At 41.6% G+C, this 21008-nt stretch overlaps 1 protein-coding gene across 4 annotated transcripts in view; it reads left to right on the top strand.

Annotated features, from left to right (window-relative positions):
- The window catches only part of CNTN1 (contactin 1), a 447411-nt gene that overhangs the window by 419806 nt on the left and 6597 nt on the right, over positions 1-21008 (top strand). The window lies entirely within an intron of this gene.

Here is a 21008-nt window from a genome sequence, read left to right on the forward strand (position 1 = left end):
ATGTATTTAGTCATTTCTGGTTTAAATTGAGATCCCTTCCCTTTATAACTCACTTATCCTCTGCCATTCCCAAGTCAAAGGTAGTATATACTGACCCAATAGCATATCTTGAAAACTAGAGCCAATCAACAATTTTAAGCATCATTTTCGTTCTCAGTGACCCAGAATTAGTAAAGTTCGACTACATTTATTTCAGGAACATTTTGGCTGTAGAGCAGTGTAATCTACCTCCATCAGTTTGACAGAACATCAAACTAGTGAAATAAACTTGTGTAGTATTTTTATTTGGTTTTATAAATCAAAGCTAGTCAGCTGGGATTTGGGGACGATGTGAGGTAATCTTAGCACTGTTTTTTGGAAGGCTGATCTCACGAAACTATTTTTCTCTATATTTTTCAGGCAAGTGTGCCAGATTTGATCCCAAATGCAAATTTTTTTTAATGTCTGAAATTTTCAAGTGTTTGTAATGAATATGTCCCAATCCAGGGAAATTCTTATCTGTTGCTTAGTTTTCTCCAGCAAACTGATGGACATCTTTATTAAAATCAATATGGCTACCATTTATTTAAATTATGGGGATAAAAATTTACGGCCTGTTTTGTGTGGATGAACTGGTGGGGAAATGTGCCCAAGGAGCCCATCCTCCATCCAGTATCCCCATATTGGATCAGGACAGGAAACAGACCTTTGGCACTGGGGAAGGCAGCCAGACATCTAAAACATCTGGTAGTGCTCCATGGCTGCAAGAGAGTGTGAAAAGCCAGCATGAGATATAGCCATACTCTCTGAGGATCTGACCTTGCTCCTAGGCATTGCAGTGGTGCAGGACCAAGCCCTGAGTTCCATGCACTGTCAGTAGCTGGCATTGGACAAAGTGCACAGACTGATTTTTGGAAAAGTAATAAGGAGTGCTACAGAGCATATAGCTCTCTCAGTAATCCCCGGGCAACTGCAGGATAGTGTCTCTATCTGCAGTAGTTGCAGTTGAACTAAATTATATAATCTTAACTAAGAACCCAGTGTGTATTTTAGTTCTCTTTCACCTATGTATCGAACCAAAACTCCCTAACTGTGTCTGCACACATTAGGAGCAGCTACAAACTTGATAAATTGCTACATGTTGTTTATTTGCAAGCACCAAAGTTGTACTGATTAATACTTTTACTGGGCAGATGTGCTGCACGGTAAATGAACTATGATTAGGAAAACACACGTGTCCTAGATTATTTCCACTGAATGTGAATGTAATCACAAATATTATGCACCTTTCAAAAGTCACACAGGAAAAGCTTTAATGTGTCAAACTATTGTTTCATTAAGCTGAAAGCATCCTGGTATATATGCCTATACTCGTAAGATCTGCATACCTTTTGCTGGTAAATATGTTCAAGAAAATAATATTGAGATAGATGAAATCATGTATAGGATTTGAAATGGATGCCAGTTTGCTATGTAAAGGTTTTATTTATTTAAAGATTTTAAAAGATCACTGTGTGCTTTGATATGTGTGACTGATTTACAAAACATGTCATACAGTGTTGCTTTTGAATATATCAGATAGAAGTTCTTTTTGAATGTTCAGATATTTTTACCTTAAATTTCCTTTCCTTGACTTTATAATCAAGTCAGATTTGTCAAATTAAATGTGTTGGTACATGCAAAGATGTGTCAAAGGATGCTTGGGCTGTTATAAGTAAGGTTGATAGGTTCTTTATTAAAATCCCTCTAGTCTGAACACATCCATATTAGATGATTCCAGATTAACAATGTATAATATAACTTTCTGTTCTTTCTTTATACATTTGCTGTAGAAGTGTCTAAAGTTAACTGAATTGGAAATCCTGATATTATCTGCTTTCCATGTTAAAGTACATAGACTTATTCACCATATTTCAGGTTTAAAGTTAGATTGACTTGTTTTCAGATTAAATATCTGCATTTCAAGTTTAAACTAGAACTGCTGTATGCCCTTTAAAAGATGGACAGGATCAGGCTAAGAAGTGCTCAAGATATCAGTAACTCAATCAGTGATCAAGAGGCAAGCACTGAAAGTGAGCCACCAAAAAGAAGAAAGAGGAAATTAGTCCCAATTGGGTTGTGATCCAAGATATCTGTGGCATAGATAAAGAAAATAGAAAACAGGACAGTCTGGGGTCTCCTTTGTGTAGCACAAAGAATGTCAAAATAAGGATTTCCTAAAGGCTATCATGAAGAATACTGTGGAATTCCCAGTGCCTGTAATCCATTCCATACAAGGAACAATCACTTCTGGGGTAAGAAGAGAGGAGGAAATTGAGAGTTCTTTGCAATGCCAAATACTAGTGAAGACTAATGCATGAGATCATCTGCTGGTGCAGTGAGGAGAGTTTGGAGGCTGGAGAGTCACTCTGTCATTGTCAGAAAACCTGCTGGGGGCAGGACACAAACTCATTTCCCAGAGGGGGTCATCTGACATCCTAAGAGTTTTCTTGCCACTACCATCCTTGGAGGCATTAGAATAAAGAAGATTATGCATTTTTTAAGTACAATTCCTGTGTATCTTACTTCCGATCCACATAAAAAATGAATTGATAGGTAGCTGTTCAGGATAACCTACTAGACCTTTTTCTTTCCTAATTTCTGTTCCCACACAAAACCCTTCATTAAATTAGAGTTCAACCAGTATTAACATGAGACAAATCTCAGCTGGCACCCATTACACCCAAATACAGTCACAGACTGCATATTTCCACAGCTCCCTTGTAATTACAACTACACGTATCCAGTTCCTCACTACCACACTCTAATGCACAGCCTTAACTCCAGGCACAAACCTTTTCATGGACAAATAACATGATAGATTTTTACCCACCACATATGTGTTTATGGAAATATATCTTAATGTAGCTGATGTCCGTGGTTGGCTTGTGGGTTTGGGTAGGATTTTTTTAATGATTAATAAAAGGAAGTGTCTTTCCTTTCCACAACGCTCCTCCAGTCCCTTGGGATTTCTTCCATTTCTATGCTCCTCCACATATACCCTCATATGACCACTTCCATAATTCTCCTTCAGCTCCCCTATCCCACCAACTCTCCTCGTCTCCTTGCTGTGTACTCCCTGGCAATGCTCCATGTCTTCAGCTTGCCTCAACCCTTCTGTGCTGACCCCCTCAATGAGTCTCGTTTATGCTCTTGTCCTTTTTTCACTTTTCAAAATCAATATCGATAAATATCAACATCTAGGGAAAAGACTAGGAGACTGTGAGGCAGGGAGGAATTATAAGACTAGCAGTGCCAGCCTTGGCAGTAAAGCTGGGATGACAGGCTGGTAAGGCAGATTGGGAAGCATTGTTCTCGACTGACTCCTCCTGGCCTTATTGCCCACCTGTCCCTACCCCGGTGCATCATCCAATTGCCAAACTGGCTGCATAGCTCCATGGCTCCCCTTCATTCCACCTTCACCTCTTTCCCAGTCCACAGTGATTTTTTTCCTTTGCTTATTGTTACAACAGTCATTTAATGTTAACGTTGATTTTTAGTAATACAAACAAATATTAATAAAAGAAAAACAAGAAAATAGGTATGCTGTGCAGTGGGTATGGGAAGAAGGAAAATGAAGATGAGCCAAGCTGGGCATAGGGGCAAAGGAATCGGGTTAGGCTGTCAGATCAGGGACCCGTGTGAAACACTGGCCAAGGAGCCCTGTTCCACAGCCCCTTCCAATCTTTATGCCTCCCATCATCCACGTTCCATACAGTCTTGGACATTCTACATTTCAGCAGTGTGGCTCCTCATCTGATGCTCCTGATGAAGCAGGAGTCCCAGTCCTGCTAAGGACTATGAGAGTAGGGCTTTCTTTTGGAAAATCACAGGAGCTTCACTAAATGGAAAAGCTGCCTTCTCATCAACCTTACTTGCCACACTCTGCCTCCCTCTGCTCTCTCCAACCAAGGGTACCAGTCAACATGGTTTTATGGAAAACAGGTCTTGTCAGACAAACCTGATTTCATTTTTCAATGAGAATAAAAATGTGTTTGATAAAGGTAACTATGTAGATGTTGGATTGCTTAGATTTGTATAAGGCATTTGACTTAGTACTGCATGATTTAAAAATTCTCACTATACAATATCAATAAAATACATGATACATTAATTAAGAACTGGCCAGCTGAACGATCCACAAAAGTAGTTATTGATGGAAACGCGTAATAAAATCGGGATGATTCTAGTGGGTTTCCACAGGAATCTAGGCCCGACGCTATTCAACATGTTCATCAGTGATCTGAAAATAAATATAAAATCGTTGCTGATAAAATTTGTGGGTCACACAAAGACTGGTGGAGTGGTAAATAATGATGAGGACAGAAAGGACAGCCATACAGTGAGATATGGATCATTTGGTAAGCTGGATCCATTCAAAGAAGATGTGTTTTAATACAGCCAAATGCAAAGTCATACATCTAGGAACAAAGAATGAGGGCCACACCTACAGAGTGTGAGACTGTATCCCAGAAAGTAGTGACTCTGAAAAGGATCTAGGGGTCACAGTGGACAAACAACTCAACATGAGTTCCCAATTACACTATGGTAAAGAGAGCTAATTTTCTCCTCAGATGTATAAACATGGGAGTAGGAAAAAGAAGGTGATTTTATTCTTTATACAGCATGGGTGAGACTGATACTGAAATACTGTGTCCACTTCTGGTGTCCACATTTTAATAATGCTGTTGAAAAAATTGGAGAGAGAGCCAAGACCACCCACAAAAATGATTTGAGGGCTGGAGAAGATGCCTTATAGTGTGAGACTTAGAGTTCAATTTGTTCATCTTATCAAAAATAAGATGGAGAATGACAAGTTTACCTCTATCAGAGTATAAGTACCTTCACAGGGAGAAAATCTCCCAGTCTAGCGGAGAAAGGCATAACAAGAACCAGTTAAAGCCAAGCAAATTTAAATGAGAAATTGAGCACACATTTTTAACAGGGTGGTTAGCCATTGGAACAAAGAACCAAGGGGAATGAGTGGTCAGTTCTTCATTTCTTGATCTCTTCAAATCAAGACTGGGTGCCTTTCTGGAAGATATGCATGGTCAAATACAAGTTATCAGACTCAATGCAGAGGTAACGGGGTGACATTTTATGATCTGTGAGATTATATTATCTAATGGTCCCTTCTGGGTTTAAAATCTATGAACCTATGATTTTCTGATATTGCTGCTGAGAAAATGTGTTAGATGGTGTGTGAAAAATCTGTGGAGTTTAAATCTTGCAAAAGTAGTTGATGGAACATTCTAACAGGGTGGCACAGCTCACTCACATGTACCCTGACAAGCAGTTGCTTAGACGGATGAGGTAGGACACCACTTGCCCACTGCTCTCAGTAAGTAGAGCCTTCCCCACTTACACACAAATAGTTTTTCTCTCTCCTCCAAAATAAAGTTGTTCATCATACTCCAGAACCAGTACCTTCTCTGGTGAAATTTAGAGTAGTGAAAAGCATTTGCAACTATAAAAGCTGCTTTTCTGTCACTGCAAAATATGTGAGCAAAAAGCCTGAAATATTTGTGATTTTTTTTTTTTGCCTGTTTTCTTGGAGCAAGAGGTTTTCATATTGCACTGGAAATGGCTTGAAAATGTGATGCCAGTGTTAGGACTTTAAAACATAAAATACTGAGCTAGAGTAGCATGGTGTCCCCATGATGATTCACTACACAGCAGTACTGCTAAACGGTATCTTTCTGCATGCACAGGTAACACGGTCCTGCTTAAAAAATTATTACCTTGTTAGAAAGTTTTAAGGGAATTCCAATATATACATAGAAAATATCCCTCAAGCTAGTAAAAACTTTCACACTGTAGCCCCAGAACCTTGCTTATGTTTGCATCCTCGTCTTTGAGAAATTTTGGTTTTCCTATTTTATTTTTTATTTTTTGGATTCTGAGAAGTAGGAAATTGGGCAAATTGGCAGCTTCTCTGTGGAAGGCTTAACATAGATAGCTGTAGATCCTAGAAGTGATGGAATAGTATGTTGTAATGTGTGAGCAAGGCTTCCAACTAAAGCTGTAGATCAAAAGACAAGGAATCTGGAGACAGAACTTCTGTCTTCATATGGGCCATGTTTACTCCAGGGAATACTCGGAAAAATATTATTGGTTTTAATACTGATTCAGCCACACTGATGTTGCACTGTTGCCAATTTGGACTAACTGTTTAGTCAAAATTCCAGGCCTCTGGGCATTATTTCCATTATAATGAGACATTGGTGCTATACTGTACATTAGGTATACACTTTGTGTAATCTACAGAGAATGTGCACCGAGTCCTATTTCCCTGAATACAGCAGGCAGTTACCTTGCTCAGAAATCCTCAGGTCTGCTACTCCCTAATTTCAGTGCTGAAGAGCTCTCTGTCTGTACTTTCTTCAGGGTCACGCTTCCTTTCCTGGCCTTCTCTTTTTCATGACTTTTTTTTTTATTTTGCAAAAAAGCCCACTATATGTGTGAAGTGGAGATAGGAGTTCTGCATGGGCTCATTCATCACAGAAGGGCCTCGAAAATCCAAAATTGCTCCTGCAACTATCATTTATAGGTGCAGTACTGAAAAAAAAAAAAAAAAAAAAAGGAATAAGCATATTTTCAATACAGTGCCTGTGTGTTTTACTTAACTCTCCAGCACAAAGAGGCTATATTTAACAGGGCAGGGACTGTACTGGCTAGTGGGTGGCTGAAAAGACAATTTACACTTACTGGCAATTGAGTAGTAGTCTCACCATTGAAAATTATCTCACTTGTCCCAGAGTACAAAGCATACTCTCATTTTGGCAGTCCAAGTCTCTAACAGAGCCAGAGTCAATAGCAAAGAAGCCGGCCAATCAACACTGCCCGCAGGCCAGATGCCATGGCAAAAAAAAAAATCATTTACTTGGCATATGGACTTATAATTGCCTACCAAATAGGAGGGGAAAGATTAATGCAGTGGGATGAACAAACCACCAGAAGTCTGCTGCTAAACACTTTTTTATATTCTATTTTTGTTTAATAGTTTCAGTAGTTTGTTTAATAGTATTCTGCAGCTATATAGAAGATAGGAACACAGTACAAAACATGAGCAAATATGCACTCATGCACCTTGTATCTTATATATAGCGATTGTGTATGAGCAAGGTTGTGGGGGCGGTAGTGAAGAGCTAACTGGTCTCAAGCCAGTTAATGGCCTCTCAGTCAGTAGTGTTCATCTTGACAAGATCTCTGGGGAGCCCAGCACAAAAAGAACAACCATCCAGGATGTGTGCAGCATCCTCCACAGCACCACAGGTACACAGGAGGCTGTCCTGGGTGCCCCAGGCATGATTGGTCTTGGCACAGTGAACCACACCCCACAAGACCCTGTTAAGTTGGCTCCAGAGGCAATGTGAGGCCCATAGCCAGGTAGCTATTCCTCTGGCTTGTTGATGATGTAGGGGTTCCTGGTAGTGTCAGAGACTCTCTGAATGGAGGAGGTGCAGCACTGTCCAAAAAGCATTTTTGCTATGCAGTCGATCACCATTATAGAATTGAAACATCTCTACAGTGACACAAAACAGTAACCCACAGTACTGCACACATCCATAGACCCTATCCATCTTCTGTATAACAGTACAGAAGAAAAGGTTAGTATACTCCCCAAATATTGTGATGGGGCTTACCCCCCATCACCTGCAAGGCAAAGGAAAGAACCCCAATTAGGAACCGAGGGAGCAGTAGAGAGGAGAAGATCCTGGAGACAAGAGGTGGGGAGTTCCCTATCTCTGGGAGGATCCTGGGGTAGGCAGACTGAGGAAAGGTGCAAGAGCAGAACTGGTCCCTGTATCCAGGGAGAGATTGTACAGTAGGCACGATTTGCCTACAGAGAGCACCAGAGTAGGTTCCTGTGGGGAGGCCTAAGTTAGTGCCTACAACAGGTAGAAGAGACCCACAGGGAACAGAGTCGGCTGCTATGGGAGGAAGCCCTGAGATAGGGTGTGTAAGTAGAAACAGGTTTCAGAGTAGCAGCCGTGTTAGTCTGTATCCGCAAAAAGAAGTCTCTAAGGTGCCACAAGTACTCCTGTTCTTTTTAAGTAGAAACAGAAGACTTCAGTAGCCCAAAGGGGCAGGAGAACTATTCAGATTTGTTTGGATTTTCATTTGGACCTTTCAGTTACCCCAGAAGGGGATTGAATTTATGTGACTTGGCCAGAGGACTGAGCCACAGAAAACCCCATGAGAGGCAGACGGTCAGCAAGAGGCGCTGGAGCCATGGATTCTGGCAACATTACACACAGATGCAAGAGGGTGCTCTCGGGGTGAGTGTGTCCCATCACAAAGACCCACAAATTCCTTTAATAGATGCATCTGCCCATTCTACTTTATCAACATGCTTAGAGTATTGTGGATATGATTGGGAAACATGGTGGGGGTATTTATGCATGGTGGAAGCGAGTGGAAATCGGTAGAAGAAAATGTGCCTATTAGGGACTTGTGGGACTTTTTTGAAATATATTAACCTTTTCTTTGTACTATGTTCTATGCACTTCATGATAACACCTATGGAAGTGTACAGTACTGTGCTACAGTCTTATGTCATTGCAGATAACTTTAAAACCCACCATGTATAAATGTCTCCACCATGTTTCCTAAGTTTGTCCTCCGCACTCTAAGCATGATTTCTCAAGCAGCAGTCTTTCTACAGAATATCAATTGCAGTAACTAATGACCGTGAAAGTAGGGATAATAGTATAAAGGCCTTGGCTACACTGACGTTTGTGTGACAATCTCTCACCATTCCTGTAGCACTGATGCTGTCTGCGGGGGAAGCAGTAGTGTAGATTGGCTGCTCTGAACAAGCTTAGATAATGTGATGGCAGCTGCTCAGTACTAGTTCTCCCAGTGTTGCTGGCATCATAAGAGCCAAACAAGTGGAAGCAACGATTAAAAAAAAAAGTTTTTAAATGGTCAGTGTAGACAAGGCCTTTAGGTAGACCTGCCTTCTGTAGGCCTGCACACTGTTCAGGGTGATAGAATTTACTATTTAAATGTATTTCTGTCATCCAACATAGAACACCCACTCCAACAATCAGCCCTCTACTCCAGGTATTTTTGCAGCTTCCCCTGTTTAAACACTTCTCTTTTGTTCTGTGCCCAGCATGTGGTTTGGGAAATTGCTGATGAGACATTCCTCCACAGGCATTGAGGTTGGATGGCTGTCTGAGGGGATAATATACTGCAAGAAAAAGCTACTTAACTTTTGCATCTTATTTTAGCATCTTATTATTTCAAAGGTATCCCAGCACTTTAGGAGAAATACTGCTGCTATCAGCTTTGAAAGCACCAATCTCTCACAAAATGACTTTAAGAAGTCGCCAGTTAAAGTTAACTCATCTCATTAATGAGCTGGGATCATCTTCTGTAAGGATTTTAGCCTCTTTTGAGATAAGATTTCTCTCTATCTCAAGATAAGTTATTTTGCATGACATGATTGTTACCAGTGCACGTTGTTGGAGTATTTCTCCTCTCTGCTGATAATCAGATGAGCAACAGTTAATCAAACCTAATCCCCAGAAGATTCATGTTCCTGTAAATTTGTCTTCACTTGCTTCCCTCCTCCCCTGAAGGAGGAAGTGGGATTTTTCCCTTTTAATCTGCAAAAATATTTACTTCCCCCATCCCCAGCCTGAGATCAGAGTAACTGTAACTCCTCCTCCCCCTGAGCCTAAAAATTGTTCTAAGGAATTTATTCAAGCTGTTGCACTGAATAGACCTTACACCCATAACCTTAAATGTGGTTATGCCTGAGAGAGGAATAGACCTTAACTTCCTAATCTTAAAAGTTTTTCGGCATTCTGGTGGCTGAGCTAGCAGTCATATCCATGTATGTGAGGATACATGTGGGCCCATAATTCTCCACCAGTCATACCAACGGTGGAGACTATAGTGTAGATGAGACAGGCATTTTATCTCTCTAACCTCACCTTGCTCTGATTACTTGAGTAATATACTCTTCATTATGGGTAAGGAAGGCAGAATCAGACTTTCAGTTTACCAAGATAGTTACATGATGACCCTTGCTTATGTTCAGTAAGCACTACAGAGTAGAATGCTTAGAGAAACGCAGTCTGGACTCTGGGCAGGAGCTGATGGCAGTCCCTTCAGGTAACTACCAGCACCACATATGTCCATCTCATGCAGTTATGCTTCCCCTTCCTCTTCAGGTAGCCTTTCCTAGGTCATTTCTATATGTACATTGCTGCAGTGGCACAGCTGTCATTGCAGCGCATCTGGTGAAGACGCTCTGTGCTGATGGGAGAGCACTCTCCCATCGGCATAATAAAACCACCTCCATGAAACATAGCACTGTGCACACAACCGCTTATGTTGGTGTAACTTATGTCACTCGGGGGTGGTTTATTCACACCCCTGAGCAACATAAGTTATACCGACATAACATGTAGTGTAGACATAGCCCAAGAGACAGTCTGTCTCTCAGGGCTCCTATTCTGAACTGAGCAGTCTACACTGATATTTATCAAATCACAGAATAATAAACCTGCTGATTTGTTTTATGTGACTTTGTTCACAAAGCAAACACCATCCCAAGGAGGTATGTTGTCAGGAAATAGGCCATGTCTACACTGGCTACAGTGCTGTAGCTATGCCAGCATAATCTTATAATATAGACACACCCTGCACTGACAGAAGGAGTTTTTCCATTCGTATAGGAACACTACCTCCCCAAGCGATGGTAGCTCGGTTGATGGAAGAATCCTACCTGCGTCAACACTGGGGGTTAGATTGGCATAGCTAAGGCACTCAGAGGTGCAGATTTGTCACACCTTTGAGTGACATAGATATGTCAACCTAGATTTTAAGTGTAGACCAGGCCTTAGACATAGATGAAGCTGTGTCGATATTACAGAAACTAAAATGCTGATTTTCAGGCTCAGCTTCCCTGTACTTAGGAAGCTCAGCATCTTTGAAAATCAAGTCATGTTTTTCTTTCAAATATGGAAGTGCTCAACGAGGGAGAAGAAAGAGAAGAAGGGAAAGCATGACAAACTAGCTGTGATTGGCTGCTCTAAGAACCAATAAGAGGGAAACCCAAACAACCTGCCCTGGTGGGAAATAGATCTCAGACAACAAAGTAACAAAAAATTAAAATTAATACTTGATGAGTTTTTGCCACTGTTTCAAAAATGTTTTAGGTCTGATGACAGCTGTTGTGTAAGAAAACAAAATTTCTTTACTGTCATAGTAAGTAAATCTAGCTCTGTTAGCAATTTTACATTATTTATAAATCATAGGCGATATCATGCGAGAGATGAGGAGTCTCTGTCTCTCACTTTAAAATGTTAAACATTTGATGATAACTTGTGGTCTATTTTTACAAATGGATGGTAGTTACAGAATTAATACATTTAGATTTTCAGTTCATGGGAACCAAGAACACTGCTGTAATCCTGTACATGTTAAACATAATTTCTTGTACGTTCTTGAAAAAGTCTTTCCTAAGGACCAAAGTAGAGAAAGAGTTGTGCCACAACAGGGTCAACTCATGATTAGCCCAATGTTAGCTGAAGTTTTACATATATTGGTGGTTAAACATTTTGCAACTCAGGGCATGTCAATCCTAGGTCAATTTACAGCCACCCCGGTAATTATGCCGGTGGCTGATGTCCACACTACCCTCCTTCTGGTGGTGGTGCATGTCCTCACCATGAGCACTTCCACCGACTGAAAAGGGGCAGGGCTCTCAGCTCCATGCAGCTCCACGCTGGGAGCCCAGCTACCCCATGGGCTTCTCACCTCCCCGCTGGGAACGGAGAGGCAGCCGCCCAGGGCTTCTTGCCTCCAACGGGGAGAGCCACACTCAGAGGCCAGTCGGCTGCCGTACTCCTGGCAGGGAGCGGGGAGCCAAGATCCCAGGAGGCAGCAGGTGGGTGGCAGCCTGGCTTTGAGCGGAGCCGGCTTTCTAGAGATTTCTAGAGCTGTGAAATTGACATGACAGCTAACAGCCAATGTACGGAACACAGTGTCTACACAGACACTGTGTTGCTCTAACTACACCTACATAAGCCCTATGCCTCTCGTGGAGGTGGAGTTATTATGTCGGTGTAGTAAGGCACTTACACTGGTGGGAGCAAAGCTGTAGTACAGACACTGGCATAGTTAGGTCAACATAAGTCAGCCCTGTAGTGTAGACCAAGTCTTAGAAAAAATAAACTCCTTTGTGAAGAGGAACTTTACTATATGGATTAATTACAACAACAAACTTATTGGTAGTTTAACATCTATATGGTAAGAAATTATCCTGCAATTTGCTTCCAAAGCTAATATTTCTTCATTGGTTATAAAAGAACAGGAAGTTAGGACTTGTGGAATCTCTTTCCAGCTCAGGCACTGAGTAATAGTGTGACACGGGCAAATCACTGACCCTTTCTATGGTTTCTATGATTGTGCATCTGTAAAATAAATATAAAAATACTTTTCTATCCCATGTTCAATATACATAGAATACTTTGAAATCCTTGAATGGAAAATGCTGTAAAATTGTAAAACATTATGGCAAGAGTCACCAACTAGTGGTATTGCACATAGTCTTACACGTTCTTAGAATGTGAACAAGATTTTACTTTTTGAAGAAATGCAGTATTAGTTCTATTATACAGTCTTCCTTTGAGAGAAGCTGTAGCAGGTTGCAAAGAGTTTGCTCTCTGCTTTATTCTCTATAGTAGAGGCAATTCATGGGACAGAGTACACTTCCTGTCAGGGCCGGCTCCAGGCACCAGCGAAAGAAGCAGGTGCCTGGGGCGGCCAATAGAACAGGGCAGCACTCCATCCGTTATTGGGGCGGCACGTTCGGGTCTCCGGCGGCAATTTGGCGGCGGGTCCTTCAGTCCCTCGCTTCCTCTTCGGCGGCACTTCGATGGCAGCTCAATCGGGTTTTTGTTTTGTTTTTTTTCCTTCGCCGCTTGGGGAGGAAAAAAAGCTGGAGCCGGCCCTGCTTCCTGTGATTTGGCCACTGGTATGTGGATTGAGATTTCTGGAAGAGTGGATTACCTGCATGCTGTTAGTGACTGCCTCTGTTCCAGGACTGGTGTATATGTTTAAATAAAGCAGGTTACTCGTAGAGCATACCCAGACTCCAGGTCATTGATTTCTCTTCCACTAGAGCTACAAGACCCCAGAATTCAGCTACCACTCAACAGAGGGTGACACTGATGTCAGAAGAAGGGGCAACAATATCAAATTTAATAATCAAAGTCTAAAGAAAATAATTGTTACAAAATTTAGAGTAATATATAGATGTCTTAGATGTTTTGATACACATTAGATTTGTTATTTTTATATTTAAATGGTAAAATATTGAATGTCTGAAGTTGCTAGTAATACAGTGTATGAAGAATGGAAAATTGATATACAAGCCATCTTTGTGACCTTCTGCTAATTCTCTCCCCACAAAGCCTTAGTCCAGAAGTGTGGAGGACTTCTCTCTGGGCTTTCTCTGCTTCTAGTGGATGGCCAATGCTGAAGCAGGGAATGTAAGATGTAAGGAGGATAAAACCATAGATATGTGGGATTTTACCTGGAGTTCATCTAACACACATGGCTCCCACTGGAGAAAAATGTGTCCAAAACTACTGGTATTTCCTTCGTTTACTCGGACATATAACTTTTTGAAGGAAAATGCTTAACTGTATTGACAGTGTGTGGTTTGTGGCTTTCAGACTCCTGAGATCTCTTTAAAGCAGAATGCAAAAAATAGATTAACCAAGTGCAGCCCATGCATCATAGAAACAAAATCCTGTACATATGTAAAGTGCATTCTAGATATTTCCTTATCCACTGTAGAAAAGCTAGTGCTAGGTTTAAAAGAATTCAAGATTTCCACAGCTGAGCTTCGTTTTTATAGTAATCCAGCCAAATCTGTAATTCTTCCCAGATACATAGAGAGGACACTCACGCTCAGGGCCAGTAGGAAAATTGAATATAACACACACAGCCATACACTGTTTATTTGCAGTAAATTAGATACCTTGATGCCAAACCCGCAAACAGAAAGATACTTTCATTTCAGACTGGTGGTCTTTAGGCCTCATGACTGGCGTGCTGACTCGGCTTGGCCTCTCCCTCTGTGGCTGCAGTTTGCCATTCTGTGTGTTCAGTGCTGTATGTACTTGCAATTGATGGGATAGGGTTACAGATAGCGTGGTACTGGAATAGGGCTTCACTTGGAGTCATAAATAATGTTAATACGAATCATCTGTGTTATTTCTAAATGGGTCCCAAGTCAGAGAAAGGAAATACCAAGTTCATACATGGCCAGCCTTTATGGAGAGTGCAAAAATCTTCCTTTTATATAAATTCATACATTTGTTTGCACATATTCACAAATACTTAAAAAAATATTTGTCTACAGTCATTCATATTTTAAATTAGGTCAGATGGTAGAGGTTCAGATTTGACCACTGCAGTAGCACTCTGTAGCATGTGTGCTAATGGTTCTGCCTGGTTTGTCCATAATATGGCTTGTTTGCATGTCCTTGTATCCATATGGCAAAGGTAATCAAATCCATATATAAGCAACTATTTAAAACCTCTTACTCTACATATGTACATCTTTCAACTGTAAAATCAACCATTTTGTTTTTCCAAGGAGGAAATAAATGGGTGAATTATCATGCCAGCAATGGCAAGTTACACAGCATAGAGCAGTTTTCTGTATTAAATATATATCAATGCTTCTCTCATTTTTAAAATAGTTGCTAAGACTGACAGGTCAGACTTACATCAGCATTGGCCTACAGCTGTAAAACCTGCAGTCCTTACTCAGGTAAAGCTTGCATTAATCTCAAGGATGTTGTATATGGGTAAGGGGACTACAGGATTGCACCCACAGGCCTGCCTGGAGGTCTAATCCAGCATGTACCTCCTGACATCAGCATCAGTAGTCCAACAAAAAAGACAGAAGTCTGCTTAATGTGATAACTTTCCTCACAATGTTCTGTTAGTGTCATGTCGGGGTATAAGAGTAACCTTACTGCATAGAGCTTACATGGTACACTGAAGTGGTGCCTAATCTATTTTTGAGCCTGCTGCGCTGGGATAAATTTAACCCCAAGTGAATTGTGTTGAATATTGCCCACTGGGAGTACTTCTCAGGGAGTAGTTTATTTCAGATTGTAACTTTTTTTTTTCTTTGCAGAATATTCATGTGTTTTACTCTGCATTGTTTGTAAACAATCAACAATTGAGTTGTGTTGCTTAATTTTGCCTATCCACCTAAGGGTATGTCTACATAGCAACTGGGAGGTTTGATTCACAGTGCAAGTAGATGTACATGCACTAGCTCTGCTCAAGCTAGCATCTAAAAATAGCAGTATAGCCATGGCAACTGCTCTGGCTATCCATTTCCTGGGTATGTACTCAGGACTTAACCAAGCTGCTGCCCATGCCACCATGGCCACGCTGATATTTTTAGGCACTAGAGCTGGAGCAGAGCTAATGCACATATGCCTACCTGAGCTGGGAATTACCCCTCCCAATTGCTGTGTAGACTTGCCTTAAGTCACATGATATAGCTTCTGTTCCCAGATTGGATGGTTGTACAGGAATTTCCAGTTGAATACAATTCCAATTGAACTGTTCTTGCAAATTTAAAATCCATTTTGTGTGGATATTCCCACATACAACTCTAAAATTATTTTTCTATAGCCCACATTTATTATTACTGTTTGTTTGCTAAGGTCCATCACTCTAGCATATGTGGAGAGTGATTACAAAAAGTTGCTTATATGTGTTCAAGTGATAAATAATCCCAATGAGGTGCAAACTGATCAGGGTTATTCCCATAATGCAAATCATTTCTGAATGTGTGATGGTAACATGTGTTGTGATGCAAATACTAGAATACCAAATTATTTTCTTTTTAAATATTTATAAAAGCAACTTTCCTGCATTCATCTCATCCCTTTGTCTTTCAATTGATTGGATACCGAACTTTCTGTGGAAAGACAAGTTTGTAGTGTTTAGGAGCTGAGCTTATGAAGGAAGCACTGTTGGATCTCCTGCTGTTCATCCTCAGTTTACCTGACAGCTGATTTCATGGTGGTTGGATATCAGCAACATATCAGAAAAAATAATCATTACTTAATTGAGTGGTCACACAAATTGTTGCTGAAATCCCTCCAAACACTTTTTGTATTGATACAAGTTTTTTGATTACACAATATGTGCAGACCGAAGACTATGTCGAAACTATTTTATTTCAAATATGCCTGAAATGTCTTTGTTTACTAAATAACTTAATATTTTTATACTCCTTGACCTCAAAGTCAAAACATCTTGCTCAGCTAACAAGTGTATAAATGGAGTGGAGTGGGGGCGGGACCCAGGGGGAGTGGGCGTCGAGCACCCCCTGGGAAAGGACAAAGTCAGCGCCTGTGCTCATCATCATCATATCTGAGTATTTCCTATATACTAATGAATTTATTCTCTAGATTGGAAAATATCATGTTCCCCATTTTACAGTTAGAGAACTGAAGCAAAGATCAATTAGATGACTTGTACAAGGGCATGCAGGGAGTCTGGTAGACTGGCAATGGAACTCTGATTGCCTTTGTCCTTAGCCACAAGTCCATCCAACTTCATTTCCAGCTGGTTTCCTTATTTTTCCAGAGTGCAGGTAATAAGTGTCTCAAATCAACTTTCAGACATTTATTTTAACTTGTCTTGATCCCAATCCTGGTTTCACCTACAAACTCCTGTTGGCTTCAGACATCTGATCAGGACAGCATTTGTTAACGGGAGATTGTGAGTGCACATGGAATGCAGGCTCAGCCTCTTTACTTACTGAAAGATGTAGAATATTGTAGCTGAAAGATTGCGTCTTCCACATCCTTAAGTACAAATTTATGGGCTTGATGCAGAACCCACTTAGTGTAATCCTACAGCCTGTGTTATATAAGAGGTCAGACTAGGTGATCATAATGGTCCCTTCTTGTTGTAAAATCTCTGAATAAAAAAAACACTTGATATTTGACTTTAATATTCTTTGCTGCTACTGTATGGAATAGTGCTGCCTGCTGAATCTTTGCTTTATGGCTTATAGTTTCCTTTTCCCATCCTTCAGCTCCTTCGTTTCTTCCTCAGTCAGCTACATGAGCCTTTTGGCAAAGAAAGTAGACCCCAGAAACTCCTGAAGGACTCTGTTTAAGGAGATTGAACTTTACAAGCCATTTTACTCCATCTGTGATTGATAGTCACACTATTCAGAAGAAACTTTATTGGAAAGAATGTGAGCAGAAGCAGCTATAACAGAATCGTGTTACAAAATCATTTTTCTTCTTTGAGTAATGTCCTTGTGGGTGCTCCATTTCAGACGCTCATGCGCCATCAGTCAGAGATTTTAAGTAGCGGTGCCTGTTTGACCTGCGCATGTGCTCTATTCCGCACCATAACTAGATAGAGCTGCACAGGCAAACCACCCTCAGTTCCTTCGCAACCGCCTCAGCCTGAGATGGAGCCTCAACAGTGTCCAAGCTGAGCTTACCTCAATTGCAGTTTTTCTCATAATTTTACTTAGCTTAGCCAGTTATAATAGTGGTAGTTAGTTATAGTTAGTAGTAGTTTAAAAAAATTGTTGTAAGGACTTTAGATTGCTGGGAGGGTATGCCCAGCTCTCTAGTTTTAAACATTGCCCTTTGTGCCAGGAGGTTTACCCATTGAGTGACTGGCACTCCTGGGCTGTCCATTGCCCGAAGGAGTCACCTGTCCCCCAAAAGTGTAATTTTTGCCTGGCCATAAAATTGAGATCCAGAAAGAACCAGGAGATTAAGACGTGCCTGCTTATGATGGAGAGCTCCCTCTGTCTGTCTTCTGACCCAGACCAGGGGATTCCTCCCTCCCCCTCTGTACACCAGTCTCCAAACAAGTCAACTGTCAACTCAGCTCAATACTCCTCTACAACTTCTAAAAGGAAGACTCCAGAATTCCCTCAAAAAGACTCTGGGAAATGGAGCTTAGGTTCCCCAGATAGGGAATCTCAAAGAAACCCCGGTCACTGATTGAGACAACTCATAGACTCATAGACTTTAAGGTCAGAAGGGACCATTATGATCATCTGGTCTGACCCCCTGCATGCTGCAGGCCACAGAACCGTCCCTACCCTTTCCTTGACTCTGCTGATGAAGTCCCCAAATCCTGTGTCTTAGTGACTTCAATTGGCAGAGAACCCTCCTGCTAGAGATCCCTGCCCCATGCTGCGGAGGAAGGTGAAAAACCTCCAGGGCCTCAGCCAATCTACCCTGGAGGAAAATTCCTTCCCGACCCCAAATATGGCGATCAGTAAGACCCCGAGCATGTAGGCAAGAGTCTCCAGCCTAACCCTTGTTAGCCATTATACTGTTTGCCTACCATTGCTTGGTATTCCTCAGCTAATATGTTTTACCATTAAACCATTCCCTCCATAAACTTGTCTAACTTAATCTTAAAACCAGACAGGTCCCTCGCCCCCACCGTTTCCCTCGGAAGGCCATTCCAATATTTCACCCCTCTGACGGTCAGAAACCTTCGTCTAATTTCAAGCCTAAACTTCCCCACGGCCAGTTTATATCCATTTGTTCTTGTGTCCACATTAGTACTAAGCTGGAATAATTCCTCTCCCTCCCTTGTATTTATCCCTCTGATATATTTAAAGAGAGCAATCATATCCCCCCTCAACCTTCGTTTTGTCAGACTAAACAATCCAAGCTCCTCCAGTCTCCTTTCATACGACAGGTTTTCCATTCCTCTGATCATCCTAGTGGCCCTTCTCTGCACCCGTTCCAATTTAAGTTCATCTTTTTTAAACATGGGAGACCAGAACTGCACACAGTACTCCAAATGAGGTCTCACCAGCGCCTTATACAACGGAAGCAGCACCTCCTTATCCCTACTAGATATACCTCGCCTAATGCATCCCAAGACCGCATTGGCTTTTTTCACCGCCACGTCGCATTGTCGACTCATAGTCATCCTGCGGTCTACAAGAACCCCTAGGTCCTTCTCCTCTTCCGTTACTTCTAACCAATGCGTCCCCAGCTTGTAGCTAAACTGCTTCAGCACCTGCTGATCCCCAACTTGGTACCCATGAGGCTGCAGGTTTCTCAGGTACTGTGAGCATCAGTAAACCCAAAGAATCTAAGGGTTCTGTCTCAGGAGGATCTTCATTATTGTCAGGGGATCGAATCAACAAAGATAAGAGGACAACCTCTTCTAAGCTGGTCCCAGTAGAATCAGCCAGGCACTCGGTACCTAACATTTCAGTACTGCAGAAGACCAAGCTAGCAGCTAGTGGATTCTCCTCAGGGAGCATAAAGCCTGCAGTACTGCCTGCTCCATCTGCCACAGGCTTTTGTCAGGCTGCCACCTGTGTATCGACCACCATATTGGTACCTTTCATGAGACCTTGCAATAACAGAGATGCCTGACTCCCCTTTGTTTGCTACCAATCCGTTCTTGATACCGAGGACCTCTAGGTCTCCAGACATTCACTTGATACTGATAGCGCCACCATCTTTTTCTCCTGGTGCTCCACCTCTACAAAGTGATGTTGAAGATGACAATGATGATGGTGATTTCGCATTGGTCTCACAAATGTCAGTTCAGGGCTCCTCTCCTCACTATCAGACGGAGATGGAACATATTTGTGAAAGACACTCTCAAGCTCCATCCCAGTGCTCTGAGCACCTCACCTATATCGTATGGCTCCTCTAATTGGAAGTACTGGGATCCATGGGCGGTTTACTGCCAACAATTCTCTAGGACCCCTAGCATCACTCATCGCCATGATAAGGGTAGACAATTCCCCCCACATGCTGTCTCTCAAAAAAAGACCTTATCCAAAAGAAGAGACCTTTGAAAACAGGAGGCAAGAGTAGTCAAAGAGGTCATCCCACCAAACAACATCTCTTCTTCATCCCCAGATGAAGCAGTCATGCCTCCCCCACCATCCCTGGCAGACAACTTCAAATGGTTCCAAGACCTCATTAAAAGGATAGTGGACTCCTTACAAATTCCACTTGGGGAGGTTAAGGTGTTACAATATATTCTGCATACAACATCATCTTTCCAAATTGCACTACCTATTAATGAGGTGCTGCTGAATCCTGCAAAAGTAATCTGGCATACCCCAGCAACAATACCATCCACCCGTAAACGGGCTGATAATAAATAGTATGTTCCAACTAAAGATTAGGAGTTTCTGTTTTCTGATCCCTCTCCCAACACCCTAGATGTCAAGGCTGTAAATGGATATGTAAGGCAGCACCATGCTAAATCAATGCCATAGGATAAAGATCAGAAGTGTCTCAATTTATTTGCTCGCAAATTATATTTGTGTGAGACACTGACTATTAGGCATTGATGGTGAAATATAATCATGCCCACTACTCAAAGTTCAATTTATTTATTGAGCATTTACCACCAGAGCAGAGGACCAATTCCAGGCAATCATGACAGAGAGTCAGCTCCTCACCAGAACATCTCTGCAGTCCTCTCTGGATGCCACTGACACAGCTGCCTGCTCTATTTCTATGGCAGTAGTCATGAGAAGGGCCTCCTGGCTTCAGCTATCAGGATTTCTGAGGGAGGTTCAAAATACAGTTGATGACCTTCCCTTTGATGGCTTAAAATTGTTTGCAGAAAATACAGATGAGTCTCTTCATATATTAAAAAACTCCAGGGCCACTTTGCGGTCTCTGGGAATTTACATGCCTGCACATAAAAGGAAATCTAGTAAGTCCCAGACAGCACAGAGATCTTGTTCTGCTCAATTCTTTGGCTCCCAGAGACCTTATGAACCTCAGCAAAAGAGGCAGAGGTTTCAGAAAAGGAGACCGTCTGAGACACAGACATCAGCCTTGCAACCCTCATTGCCAAAACACCAATTTTGTTGGGGTTATTGAGTTACCCTCCCCCCTTTTTCCTTACCAGTTGCAATTATTCACAGCCAGTCCCCAAAGCAAGGAAGACATTTC

The sequence above is a fragment of the Chrysemys picta genome, chromosome 1 (assembly GCF_011386835.1).
Source record: "Chrysemys picta bellii isolate R12L10 chromosome 1, ASM1138683v2, whole genome shotgun sequence".
Lineage (NCBI taxonomy): Eukaryota > Metazoa > Chordata > Testudines > Emydidae > Chrysemys > Chrysemys picta.